We start from the raw sequence: 13072 nt of genomic DNA, 5'->3' as shown, positions 1-13072 counted from the left end.
CTGTAAATCTTTATGGGAGCAGAAAGCCTCATCTTTCTCCTGCGGAACAGCTGGTAGTTTCGAACTGCAAAGCCGTTTGAACTACAAGGTCGGTGGTTCAAGCTGACCAGTCGCTCCTTGGAATCCCTATGCAGGGTCGCTATGGGTCGGAACTGACTCAATGGCACTTCACAACATCAACAATGCTACCAGAGCTCCTTTTGAAAATATTAGCATATTTTAAAATATTAGAATTTAATAAAATAAAAATATGAACCTTACTCTAATGCCTAAAGTAAAAAGATAGAAAATACCTAGTATTGAACAGTATGTGAAGCAACTAATGGGAATATAAATTTATGCAACCCTTTGGGAAAATATTTACAGTAGTCTCTTACCAAATTAGTCTGGGACTTTGTAGCTCTCTATCCTGCTGATGAAGCCAAGAGAGTTGATGGTGCAGTGGCTCAGCCTAACCCCAAGGTTGCCTGGTGAGACATCTGATGTCCAATCGAAGAGCTGCCAAAGAGGCAGCAGTGACAAACAGGGAGAAAAGGCTCAATATTGATTGGTCAAGGAAGTAGTCACAAGTGATTACCAGGCACAGAGAAACATCTGCCTAAGTCAAAGGAGTTGAAGTATCTTTGAAGAGTGTATAAAAGTGTGCATGCAAGAGTCAGCCCTAAATCTGCCAGCCCCACTGAGTTAGAAGCTGGCTTAAAATGATACTGGTTTATCTAAGAAGATGCTTTGGTAGTGTTATGGGTTACATGTTGGGCTCTAACTGCAAGATCAGGAGTTCAAATTCACCAGCTGTTCTGTGGAAGAAAGAGAGGCTTTCTGCTCCTATAAATATTTACAGACTAGGAAACCCTATACAGGGTCACTATGAGTCAAAATCAACATAAAGGCACATGTAAGAAAGGGCAGCAGCAGTAGTTCAGCTAAGAGATTTCTCATCCACTTCCCATACTTTGCCTCCACTTTCCCACTCAGGAGAAAGGGAGAAACGAACTAGGAAACAGGCAAAGGTAGAGAAGAAGGAGAAGATGCAAGTGGGATAAATCTAGAAGATTCCAGCAGTATTTCCAGTTTCCATTACTGGCTTAACCTAAATAAAGCTAGGCTGAGCCAGGGAAATGTAGAGGTTTTGATTAATATTTTGGACTGGAAATGGAAATTTTTGAAATCAGTTTGTGTTTGCAATGTACAATCTATCTAAAACTGAATATTGTTTAAGAGTGTGCATAACAAATAGGGGGAGCCTTCTTCATTCAGTGACAAGGAAGAATTATACTCACTGAATAAGTTTTAAAAGGTGATCCCATTGCTAATTAGTTGATCCTGACTCAAAGTTATCCAAGATAAGAGTAGAGCTGCCCCATAGGATTCCTGAGCTGCAATCTTTATGGAAGCTGAATGTCACATATTTCTATCATAGAACAGTTGGTGGTTTCGAACCACCAACTTTTTGGTTCGGAGCCAAGTGCTTAACAATTGTGCTACAAGGGATCCTTTTAAAGGGTACTAAGAGACAAAAATGATGTTGTGTTTTAAATGTAACATGACAAACAATAACTAGTATCAAAGGCAATAAAACCAATGGACCATGGTGCTGATGATGAAGAGGGCAGTGTGAGAAATGAATACATTAGAATCTAAACTTTTGTATGTCAGGCCTCTTGGGGGAGCTTTTGTCCTCACGGCGCCTCTCATGTGACTTGTGTGATCTAGTGTCTTCATGCATGGGAAGACCTCCCTGTCCTGGGAAAGCCCGAGACAAGTTTCTCTCTTGGTTCTATTATTTGCTATTGAAACAGTAAATGTCAAGACAAATGCTCAGCTGTGGCTTCTGGTAAAGGGAGTCATTGATCTTTGGATTATGTTAGAGAAACTAAAGATGGTCCCATCAGTTTACTCTGTCAATTCTAGGCACTTGGAAGACAAAAGATTAATAAATTTAGTAAGGTAGTGTTCCTGTGCCTGAAGCGTCCCTCTCCTCCTGAACAGTGGCAGTGTTACATAATTGAATGGGAATAAGAAGGTTTGGGTTCTGAAGAGTCACCAATTTATCATAATTCAGAAATGACTCACATTCCTTTTTCTTTGTTTACAAGAAGGAAAAACTATCATACTGTATTGAACTTGTTACCAGATAATCATAACACATTATTACATAGGATTTAGTTAAGAAAAAAATTTAGTCTGCTTATTCTTGTGCCTTGTTCACTTTTTCTGCATTGTGTATTTACTTTCTTTTGCTTAGAATAGAGTCCCAAACAGGTAAGCTACTTCTTTTACACTTCATAGTTGAGAAAAACATCTGATGATGAAAAGGTCAAGTTTTGTGTATGCAAACAGAGTACTTCCTTTTCTCTTCTTTGCTGTTGGACAGACTGTCGGATTAAGTCCCTTCTTTTTGTTCCTACAGTAAATGGAGTTTGTATCATTTCTGGGTTTTAGGCTGCCTTTCATTCTAAATGTCGCTCAAGGTCTTTGTCTTAGTTTGACTCAATGGGATATCATTTTACATTCTTAATTTTCTCAAAGCAGAAATAAGGTCAAGCTTACACTAAGCTTTGAGTGAATTTTGAATAAAAGCAGCTTTTAGGAGTTACATGAAACTGATCTTTGTAATGATGTGAATTCAGGTCATCTGTGTGTTCAGTGGTTTAAGATTTATCTAACTCAGTATTCATCTAGTAAAGCTGACTTTGACATATCTTTTCCAAATCTCTGGAAATACTTTAGTACTTTGGAGCTATGCGTAACACGGTCATCATGTAGTTGCATTGGAAAGAGTCAAACCTCATTTTGAATCCTGGTTCAGGTCTTCACGGAGATAGATGTGTGATTTGAACAAAGAACATTTTAACTTATGTAAGGCTATTTTTTTTATTTGCAAACTGGAGCTAATGAGTGGCGACACAGGGTCCGAAGGTGTGTGGACTACATCGGGTCAGAGGGAGTGGTACTGCCAGTGTGACTCTAAAAAATGTTGTGCAGTGTTTCAACAAGAATTATTGTTTTTTTAATGAGAAAGTGTCTCTTTAGTTGGTTATGACAACAAAAACAGTTTTTGTAAGTCTAGTTTACATGTACCAATATACTTATTATAAGGCTAAAACTATGCTAATATGTTTTCAAATCTTCTAAGGAGCCCTGGTAGTGTTGTGGTTTAGATGTTGGGCTGCTGGCCATAAGATCAGTAGTTCAAACTCACTAGTCACTCCGAGGGAGAAAGATGAAGCTGTCTGCTCCTGTAAAGCTCTACAGGCTCAGAAATCCTATCTAAGGTTGCTGTGAGTTACAATCGACTTGATGAGTGGGTTTGGTTTTTGGTTTGGTTAACAACTCTGGTCAGAGCTACCATTATTATGTAATTACATCGACTCTTCAGATCTTGTGGTTTCATCTGCATGGGCTACAAGCATGCTCTGTTGTTTTTGTTACTGCCCAGTGTTTTTACTGTTGCTGTTAAGTGTGGTGGAGTCGGTTCCAACTCAGAGATCCTATATGGGGTTTCTGAGGAGTGGCTGGTGGGTTTGAACTGCGGACCTTGCTGTTCAAACTGATGTTGAGGTCCAGTGTTTATCCTACAAAGCCAGACCTGGATTCCAGTGTTTTTATTTGTTGCTGTCATTAAGTGCCATTGAGTCTTCTCTGACTCATAGCCACCCTGTATAGGGTTTCAGAGAATCTGTTGGTGGGCTTGAACTGCTGACCTTGTGGTTTAAACTGACACTGAGTGCTTATGCTAGCACACCATACCAGGGCTCCAGTGTTTTTAAAGACACGGATGTCAGCATTTCTGGTGTTTTAGCTTATAATATTGTGACACTACTTTGAACCTGTGTCAATAACTTTTTCGAGATCTAAGTATTAAATAAAAATTGTATTGAAAAAAGGCTTCCACTCAGTTACTAATAATGTAACTAAAAATATTCATGTAGAAAGATTTTAAGAAAACAATTTTTGTTAGTATTGATATAGTCTAAGAAATACTACATTTAAGTAATTTACGATTGTATTCACTATGTAAACATTCCTATATAGGTCTCCTATGAATATTCTACATGGTCTTTATGGGCGGTGGTCTATTGGGGGTAGGGGGTGACACCAAACCTAGTGACAACGCTGGAACTAATAATATCCTTTATATTTGTTAGGATTAAGTATGGAGCTGTCTGCAAGGACTTCACAAAGTGCCTGTCTCCTAAAAACAAGTTACGTTGCTGTTGATGTTAAATGCCATTGAGTCAGTTCTGACTCATAGCAACACTGTGTAGGGTTTCTGAGGAGCAGCTGGTGGATTTGAACTACTAACCTTATGGTTTGCAGTCCAGTGCTGATCCTACAGCACCACATGGGAGTTAAGATTAATAATAATAAAAATAATGTTTAAAAGTCTATTAATTGTAAAACTAATGTTCTCCCATGTAAACTATCACATAATTCACAATAAAACATTTAAGGAAAAAAAAAAAAAGTCTGTTAATGTGGGCAACTGAATTAAATTTTTTAGGATTTCAGAATTTTAGAATAGCCAAACAATACCAATAGTAGTGAAACTTATTTCAAGCAGACTAATGCCCAAAATTAACAAAGTATTCTCAATTCCCCAATACAAAGGGATTAAAGAAAGCGACCATTAATGTCTAATTTCAGTGATATGTTGGCAGCGCCATCTACTGATTAAAAGAAATACCTCTGGAGTATTTCACAAAGCAAGACATAAAATGACTTCTTTTGCATCATTTTCTGTAAGAGTAAATTAATCTGTCATTTTCTTCACTTAGGGAATTTTATTTCTTGAGGAGCTCAGTGACATACATTTATCACATCCCTTTGAAATATTAGTCACCATCTTTAAAGAAACGACTCCCTAATAGTGACACCATTAACTTTTTAATGCACTTAGTCATCAACTCTTACTATGTTTGACTCTTAAGAAATTAATTTCTTTATTTTAACATATTTTTTATTTCATATTAAAATTGTGAGGCAAAAAGCCCCCTTAAGCTAAATTTTGAGTAGCTTTTTTACTCACTCAGAAATTAACCCTGGATGGGATTAATCTGGATAGATGGTTTTCTACTCAATTTTACAGAATGAGTTGTAATTTTTAGGCAGACAGCAGAGGGCCACGTGGTAGAGACTCCAGACCTGAGACATAACCCAGAAGTAAACAAAAGAATTTGTTTAACAAAGGAATTGCCCACGTCTCAGAAGCAGCTGGGGACAAGGCAGGATTTTGAGTGTCTGTTAGCATAATCATAAATGGAAGTGACTATTTATAAAATAAAACGAACCCTAGTGGCTAACTCAAAGGTTGTTGTTTCAAACCAACAAGCTACTCTGCTGGAGAAAGATGTGGCAGTCTGCTTTCATAAAGGTTTACAGCCTTTGAAACTCTTTGTTGTTATGTGCCCGTGAGTGGGTTCCAACTCAGGGTTTACGAGGAGTGCCTGGTGAGTTCCAACCGTCGACCTTGCAGTTCAAACTGACCTAATGGTCTAGGGCTTATCCTACAGCATCACACCAGGTCTCCTATGAGGTAGTTTTAGTCTGTGCTATATAATCCCTAAGTAGCCCCTGGTAGCATAATGTGTATGAGATGGGCTGCTAACCACAACAAGGTCAGCAGTTTGAATTTGTCAGTCACTCCACAGGAGAAAGATGAGGCTTTCTGCTTCCATAAAGATATACAGCCTTGGAAACCTTATACAGAGTTGCTATGAGTCAGAATCTAATCCATGACGCACAACCACCACACTTGTAAGACTCCTATGAGCTGGAATTGACTCAGTAAATTCTCTCTCTCTCTCCAGATGAGGTGGTAATTATAATCACATGAGCCAGTGAGTCAATTCTTAAAATCAACTATTAATCAATCTACCTATTGATTGGTTGATGATTGATTTAATGGGTTTGGCTCACTGGTTGACATGATTGTGTGGGCTGCTGAGTGCAAAATTTACAGAGCAGGTCAATAGTCTAGAAACGTAGACAGCACTTTTATGCTACAGAATTCCTTCTTTCTCCCAGAAACCATAGTTTTTAAGGACTCCCACTGATTGGGAGAGGTCCATCCATTATATGGAGCACAACTGATTGCAAATGTTAATTGTAGCAACAAAATATCTATACCTTCACAGCAGCATCTAGTGTTTGTGCAAACCAGTGGTTATAGTCTTGACAAGTTGACACATAAAATTAACCATCACGTCATTCATCCAAGAGTTATCTGAGGGACCCCTGTGTGCAGGGCCATTGTAGGTACTGAGAATCAAGGAGAAGTGTGGTGGTCTGGGCTCTGGAAGCTGGTACCCACTACACCCTCTTCTCATGATTTGACCCTCCACTTTGTTCTTTATTTTCTCTTTCTCTCTGTTTTTATATTCCCATTTCTTTCCTTGCACTTTTACTGCCTTCTCAGCATCTTGCACTCAAAATTCCCTGAAGATGATCTGATTCCTTTGGTTAGTTACTATGTATCATAGAATATCTCACTAGACAGATTTCTTGTACCAGGCTTCCTCAATGACTGTGGTCTCCTGTTGGTCTACACCAGTTACCAGTTGCCATCAAATCAATTCTCACTCATACAACTCCATTTTCTGAGTGGAACTGCATAGGTTCTAAATATTGGGGTTCAGACAGATGTAGTAAGACTGTCAACAGTTTATATATGCATAAATTTGGGGAACTGTGTTCAGACTTGGATGGGTTGAAGATGAGGCTAAATTGAGGCTGCTTCATGGACCATGTGCTGTAATATTTTAAGCTTTTCATAAAATTTTAAGTAGTTCTGTATTAGTTTTGTTATTGCTGTTTCTGTTATAACAAATAACCACATACATAGTGACTGCAAACAATGTAAATTTATGATCTTATAGTTCTGGAGGTCAAAATCTTTATAAAATGAGTCTTAAAGGGTGAAATCAAGATGGTGGAAGGGCTGATTCCTTCTGCAGAATCCAAGGGGGACTATCCAATTTATAGCCGCTCCTCTATACAGGCTCGCTATGAGTCAGAACCAACTTGATGGTACTTAACTGCAACAAGCCACCTATGTTTGGTTTGTGATCACATCACTCTAATCATCACATTGCCTTCTCTGTCTCATCTCCCTGATAACTCTTATGAGGACCCTTGTTCTTATACTGGACATACACAGATAATCCAGGATAAACTCTGTATCACAAAATATTTTTAATTTAATCACATTTGCAACATTCCTTTTGTCAAATAAGGATCCTGGATAGTAACACAAGGGCATTTTGGGGGATGCCTTGGTGCGAAGCTGTAGGAGGAGCACTGGGCTATTAACCACAAAGCCGACAGTTTAAACCAATCAGCTGCTCTTGGAGACCCTCTGCAGGGTTGTTATGAGTTGGAACCCACTTCATGGCATACAACAGCAGCAACATCAATTATTAAACCTACTGAAGGATCATAGTAAAGAAGAGCCAGACAGTTTAGACCAAGTGCATTAAATGGAACAGTTCAGGAAAGAATGCAATTCAAAGATACTGGAGTTTCTTTTAGTGTTTGATTTGCCAGACTATGGTTAGCAAACAAAGTTGTTGTTTTGATGTTAACATTTTGAAAATAAGCCATGAAAGGTGAAACACAGATTAAGTATTACTTGGCAAAATTAATGAAGTGGATTACTCATAGGAATGAAGCAGTTCAAAAAGTAATTAAGCCACCCCAGGGATTCTTTATGGATTGTGGATACATTAATATTTAACTAATCACACTCTACAGGCAGAGTGTCTTACTGCGATCCCCATACAAATGGAAGAAGTTCATCTCTTTCTGAGTCTCAGAATTTACCTTTGTAGTAAGGTACATTTCTCATGTAAATCATTTTCCACAGGACTTTTCCTTTTCACTAGATTATCCAAGCCCCCAAGGTATGAAGACATGGGATCAAATAATACAAATTGTACAACAGCTCATAAAAGATTAGACTGGTCAGACCTTTTCTAGAGCCAACCTGACAAGGGAGAATAAAACATCTCTGTTTTCTTATCCCCTGTTTGTCTTAAATATTTGCTTAGGGAGTAGGAAGGAAATGTGCTTTACCTAAATTCTTGTCAATTCAAGTGTTTCTTTAATAAAGAACTAATTTATGTTTCTGCTTATGCATCATTTCCCTACATCTCTACTGATCCCCCGGAACTATAGGCCTCTAGCCCAATACAAATGCTTTTTCACATCCTGGTGTGGCACTGTAGGATCAGCACTGGACTTTGAACCACAAGGTCAGCAGTTCAAACCCACCGGCTGATCCTTGGAAACCCTATAGAGGGTTGCTATGAGTTGGAGCTGACTCAGCAGCACTTACCACCACCACCACCAACATCCTTTCCTTCTAGTTGATCACATGATTTATCCTCTCTTTACCTCTACCTGAGGTGGTGCTGTAGGATCAACACTGTACTGCTAACCACAAGATAGGTGGTTTGAATCCAACTGACTTGATGACACTTAACAACAACAACCTATCTTCAAGATGTGCTCGTGCAGGGCCTTCCCTTTCTCTGGACTCCAAAAAGAGAAATAGTTGGGGGCTTGGTTTGGTCTTTTGAGAGAGCACTGCCATCAAGTCGACTCCAACCTATGTAAAACATATTGAAATGTTCCACAGTCCGGCTTCCTCCTCACAATGGTTATGGTTATTGTGCTAATCCATCTCACCGAGGCTCTACCTTGCTGGTCTACTTCACCACACAGGATGTCCTCCTCCAGCAACTGACCACTCCTGATGGCAAAGCAAGTAAGGCAGACAATGTTCTGTTGTGAACATAAGACTTTCAGTGGCTGATTTTCAGAAGTAGATCATCAGTTCTTTCTTCCTCAACTGTCTTAGTCTGCACGTTCTGCTAAAAACTGTCCACCATTTTCTTTGCCTACTACTGTAAAATAGACACTTGAGCAGGATAGAAAGGAATGACAGGAAACATGATTATGGAAAGCTAGTAAGCCTGTCTTCAGCTTGAAAGGTGTTCTAGAATTTGCCCAGTGAAATGGGCTTTCTGTGGAGCCTTTGTAGTCTATATACCTTAGGTGGATTCTTGAGACCAATCCAGAACCTTCTGAGGTGGGACATTCCCATTTGAAAGGATATGCAGACCAACCTGGAATACCTAGAGGAACAGAAGATCTTGAAAGAAAGACAAGCAGGAAAAATCCAAAAAAAAAATGGCAGTCTGATAGGCTAGTATAAGAACAAGCAAGTTGTTCATTGGGGAGCTATCAAGGCAAGCAATCAAGTCCCTTAAGGGCAAATCCCCCTCTAAGACTGAAATTCAAAGGGAACTTATGAGCAGGCATGTAAACTTGCTGGTGATCATGTTAGTCTCCTGTTGAGTGGATGAGGCAGAAAGGCAGCAATGAAGATATGGGCTGAGTTAAACCATCTTCCATAGACTCCCATCAACCTGGAGATGAAAGAGCAGGGTTGGTTGGTCTGAAGTGTGGTGAGACATGTGGACTCCTGAGCCCATAGACAAGGACATAGCCACAGAGGGCTGGAGCTGAGCGTGAAGTGCCCAGCTGATGTGAACTGAGGAGAGATGTACAAGAACACCCCCAAAAGGAAACAAGTGTAAATTGCTACAATTTGATGAACTTGACCTATAGGTATGGATGTAGTAGCTCAAAATACCAACTAACAGGGCAGGATTCTTCACATTCAAGATCAATCCTATCCCTTCTATAGAAGGGACTGATAGAATTAGGCAACTTAGACATCGGCTACCTAAAATGGAGTGTGTGTGGAGGGTGTCTATAAGGGTACTAAGTGACTGGCTTACAAGTTTTCAAGAGGGAATTTAGTATCAGAGTGTGTAGGGAAGGCATAATCCCCACTGAATAATTTTCATCTTGTCTAGACGGGTCTGGTAAAAGGAGATTGGGATAAGAATCTTATGATTCAATAGTGAGTAATTGTTATTATGACTAATTATGACTGTCACAACTGTAAAGGTAGAAGTTTTATAACAAAAAGAGGGGAGTAAGTAGTTCATCTTACAGTACAGGAACAGAGAACCTTAGGACCATCAAAGAAGAGCATGAGCAAGAGCATGGGATCCTATCCAGAGAAGCAGTGACACCAGAGATGGAGACAGAGATGAGGAAGGACATGGAGAGAGAGAGCAGTTGAGGACTCTAGACTCATGGAAAGAAAAAGGCTGTGTGTTGGCATCCAGGTGCTGGTGGCCAGGAGGCAGGCTTGCAGAATGTGTTCTTTGGTTGTTTAAATGATCATATATTCCTCAGTGTTATTGTGTACATGTCACCCCCCCAGCCACTCTCCCCACAAAACAAACAAACAAAAAAAACAAAACAGAGGGAATAGAAGCAAATACTGTTGAATGATGATGTACAGAGGAGATTGTAATCATTGCAATGAAAGGATGAATGTAAAACTGTTGTTCCCCCATGTAAACTATCACTCAATTCACAATAAAAACTTCGAAACAAAACAAAAATGTCCTCAATGAGTAAGCTTTCTGGTATTTGAAATACCAATGGCAGAGCTTCCAGCATCTTAACCATACCCAAACGACAACATTATCACAAATTGACAGAATGTTTGGCCTTTAAACCCAATTTATTAAAAGCAAGTGGGTGGGTGGGGCTACAGAGGCAAGAAGTGACTGGCTTGCAAGCTTTCAAGAGGGAACCTAGATCCAGAGAGCGCAGAGCAAGGTAGAATCTCCACTGAGTAGTATCCATTCTGCCTAGTCAGGGCTGATGAAAGGAGATGTGGATAGGACTCTTGCGATACAATAGCGAATAATTGTTATCAGGACTGATTGTAAGGGCTGGAAATGTAAAGGTAGATGTTTAAGGGCAAAGGGAGGGAAGTGATTAACCTTGAAGTCTAGGAGCGGATGTCCCTGGGACCATCAAAGGAGAAGAGTGGAGAACGCAACCCTACCCAGAGAAGGAGTGATGCCAGGGATGGAAGCAGAGATGATGACTTGGGGAGATGGGGTGGCTGAAGACTTTGGACTCAGAGAGGGAGAGGGGCAGTATGTGGATGACCAGGGGGCAGGCTTGTGGGGTATACCCTTTGGTTGATGGATGATGCATGGAAGGGATTGTAACCATGGCAAGGAAACGATATATGATGAGATCAATGTGAAGCTGATATCCTCCCATGTAAACGATCACATAATTCACAATAAAGCATTAAAAAAAAAAAGCAAGTGGGTCCCAAGGACCTGGATCTGTCAATAGTGTAAAAATACCTTGGATTTTCTGCCATCCTCAGCTAAGATTCACTTTTCCAAACAACAACCTTTGAGATACTCCCAACCCATACCAACTTCACCCCAAAACAATTTTTTTCAGTAGTTTTCTCTGCTAATTTTTCAGAGACTCCAGTTTGAGTCTGTCTGAAAACTGCATTCAAATTTCCATTTTTGGAAAATAAGTCAGTTTCTATCCTTTCTACTATCTCTTTTGAGGTTTCAAAGCAGGAAATGTAAAGGTAGACGTTTGGGGGCAAAGGGAGGGGTGTGATTATCCTTGAAGTGTAGGAGCAGAGGTCCTAACTACCAAATCTACTAGCCACTCCTCAGAAACCTTACACGGGGTCACTATGAGTTAGGACCAACTCAACGTCATTAAACAACAGTCAAACATATACTCATAGTGCTGGCTTTCTCCCCTTATGGGCCCTGACTTCACTGGGATAAGCATTGAGCTGCTAACCACAAAGTCAGTGCTTCAAACCCACCAACCATTTCTTGGGAGAAAGATTAGGCTTTCTACTCCTGTAAAGATTTACAATTTCAGGAGGCCACTGAGCAGTTCTGCTCTGTTCTTTAGGGTTACTAGGAGTTGGAATTGACTCAATGGCAGTGTGTGCATCTGATAGTTATAGGTTCTGATACCCAGTCTGGAAATAAGAAACCCACCCTTTTTGTCCCTGGAAGTATCACCTCTTATAAAGTGGTGATAATATAAAGTATAATGATAGTTACTGAAATCTTTACTGGAAATAAGCCTAGAGGAATGTCTCCAATGACTGGCTGAATGGTCAACTACACATAAGCTTTGCTACTACTATTTCTGAGGATCCAATCTTCAGTTTTGATGTTTCAGGAATTTGGTATCATCCTTGAAGCTGAACTTGAGAGAAATGACTCATAAGCAAAGCTCATGCAAAATGCCTAGTTACTACTTACTATGATATAACTTTGGTTTTTCCTCTGATGCAGGTAAAGGGAATGAAGGAATGGTCTTTGGAACGAGGTTGATCAAGTGGTACTGCTGAACAAATTAACTACTTCTATAGGTCTTGGTAGCGTAGTGGTTACAAATCAGGCTGTGAACCTTAAAAGGTCAGCAGTTTGAAACTACTGGCTGTTCTGCGGGAGAAAGATGAGGCTTTCTGCTCCCGTAAAGATTTACAGCCTCAGAAACCTTATACAGGGTCGCTATGGGTCAGAATAGACTCGACGGCACTTAACAACAACAACAACAACAACAACAACATAGGTCTTGGTTTTGTCAGATAGGAATACAAATAGTACTTACATATTGATATCTATGCAAACAAAGGGAGAGAATGTATGAAAAGGGTCCATGATCACGTTTTATATTAATTTTACAGTTTTGTAAATTCATAGTTGTAGAGTAATTCGGTACTATTGAATGGCAAAGTTGAGGTGAAAGCTGATTTTCTGACCAGGTTTCTGAAAGAGATGTATAGTTCTCGACCTCAGACATCAGCTTCATTGTGAGGATTCTGTTTACAGTCCAGGGCTACTGCTGATTATCCCAGTTGGCCTCCCATGAAAGTGTAAATCTAGCTTTTAAACATGGTCCTTCATTAGTTGGGAAGAAGTAGCTATGGAATTTCCATCTCAACTGAATTCTTTTACTGCTAAATATAAAATCTTCAGGTCAGTTGCCTTTTTATAGATGAAAGTCCTTTTCTCAGTTCAGTCTCTGTGATTAAAATGAGGTGTAGTAATTGAAGTCTAAATTCACTGAAACAGTTGCAGATCTTCCAACTTTTCTTTCTTTACTGCTTTCCAACACACTACCTCTCTCTCTCTCTCTC

This window comes from Chrysochloris asiatica, unplaced genomic scaffold, assembly GCF_000296735.1.
Source record: "Chrysochloris asiatica unplaced genomic scaffold, ChrAsi1.0 scaffold00006, whole genome shotgun sequence".
Lineage (NCBI taxonomy): Eukaryota > Metazoa > Chordata > Mammalia > Afrosoricida > Chrysochloridae > Chrysochloris > Chrysochloris asiatica.
This window is presented reverse-complemented; position numbering follows the sequence as displayed.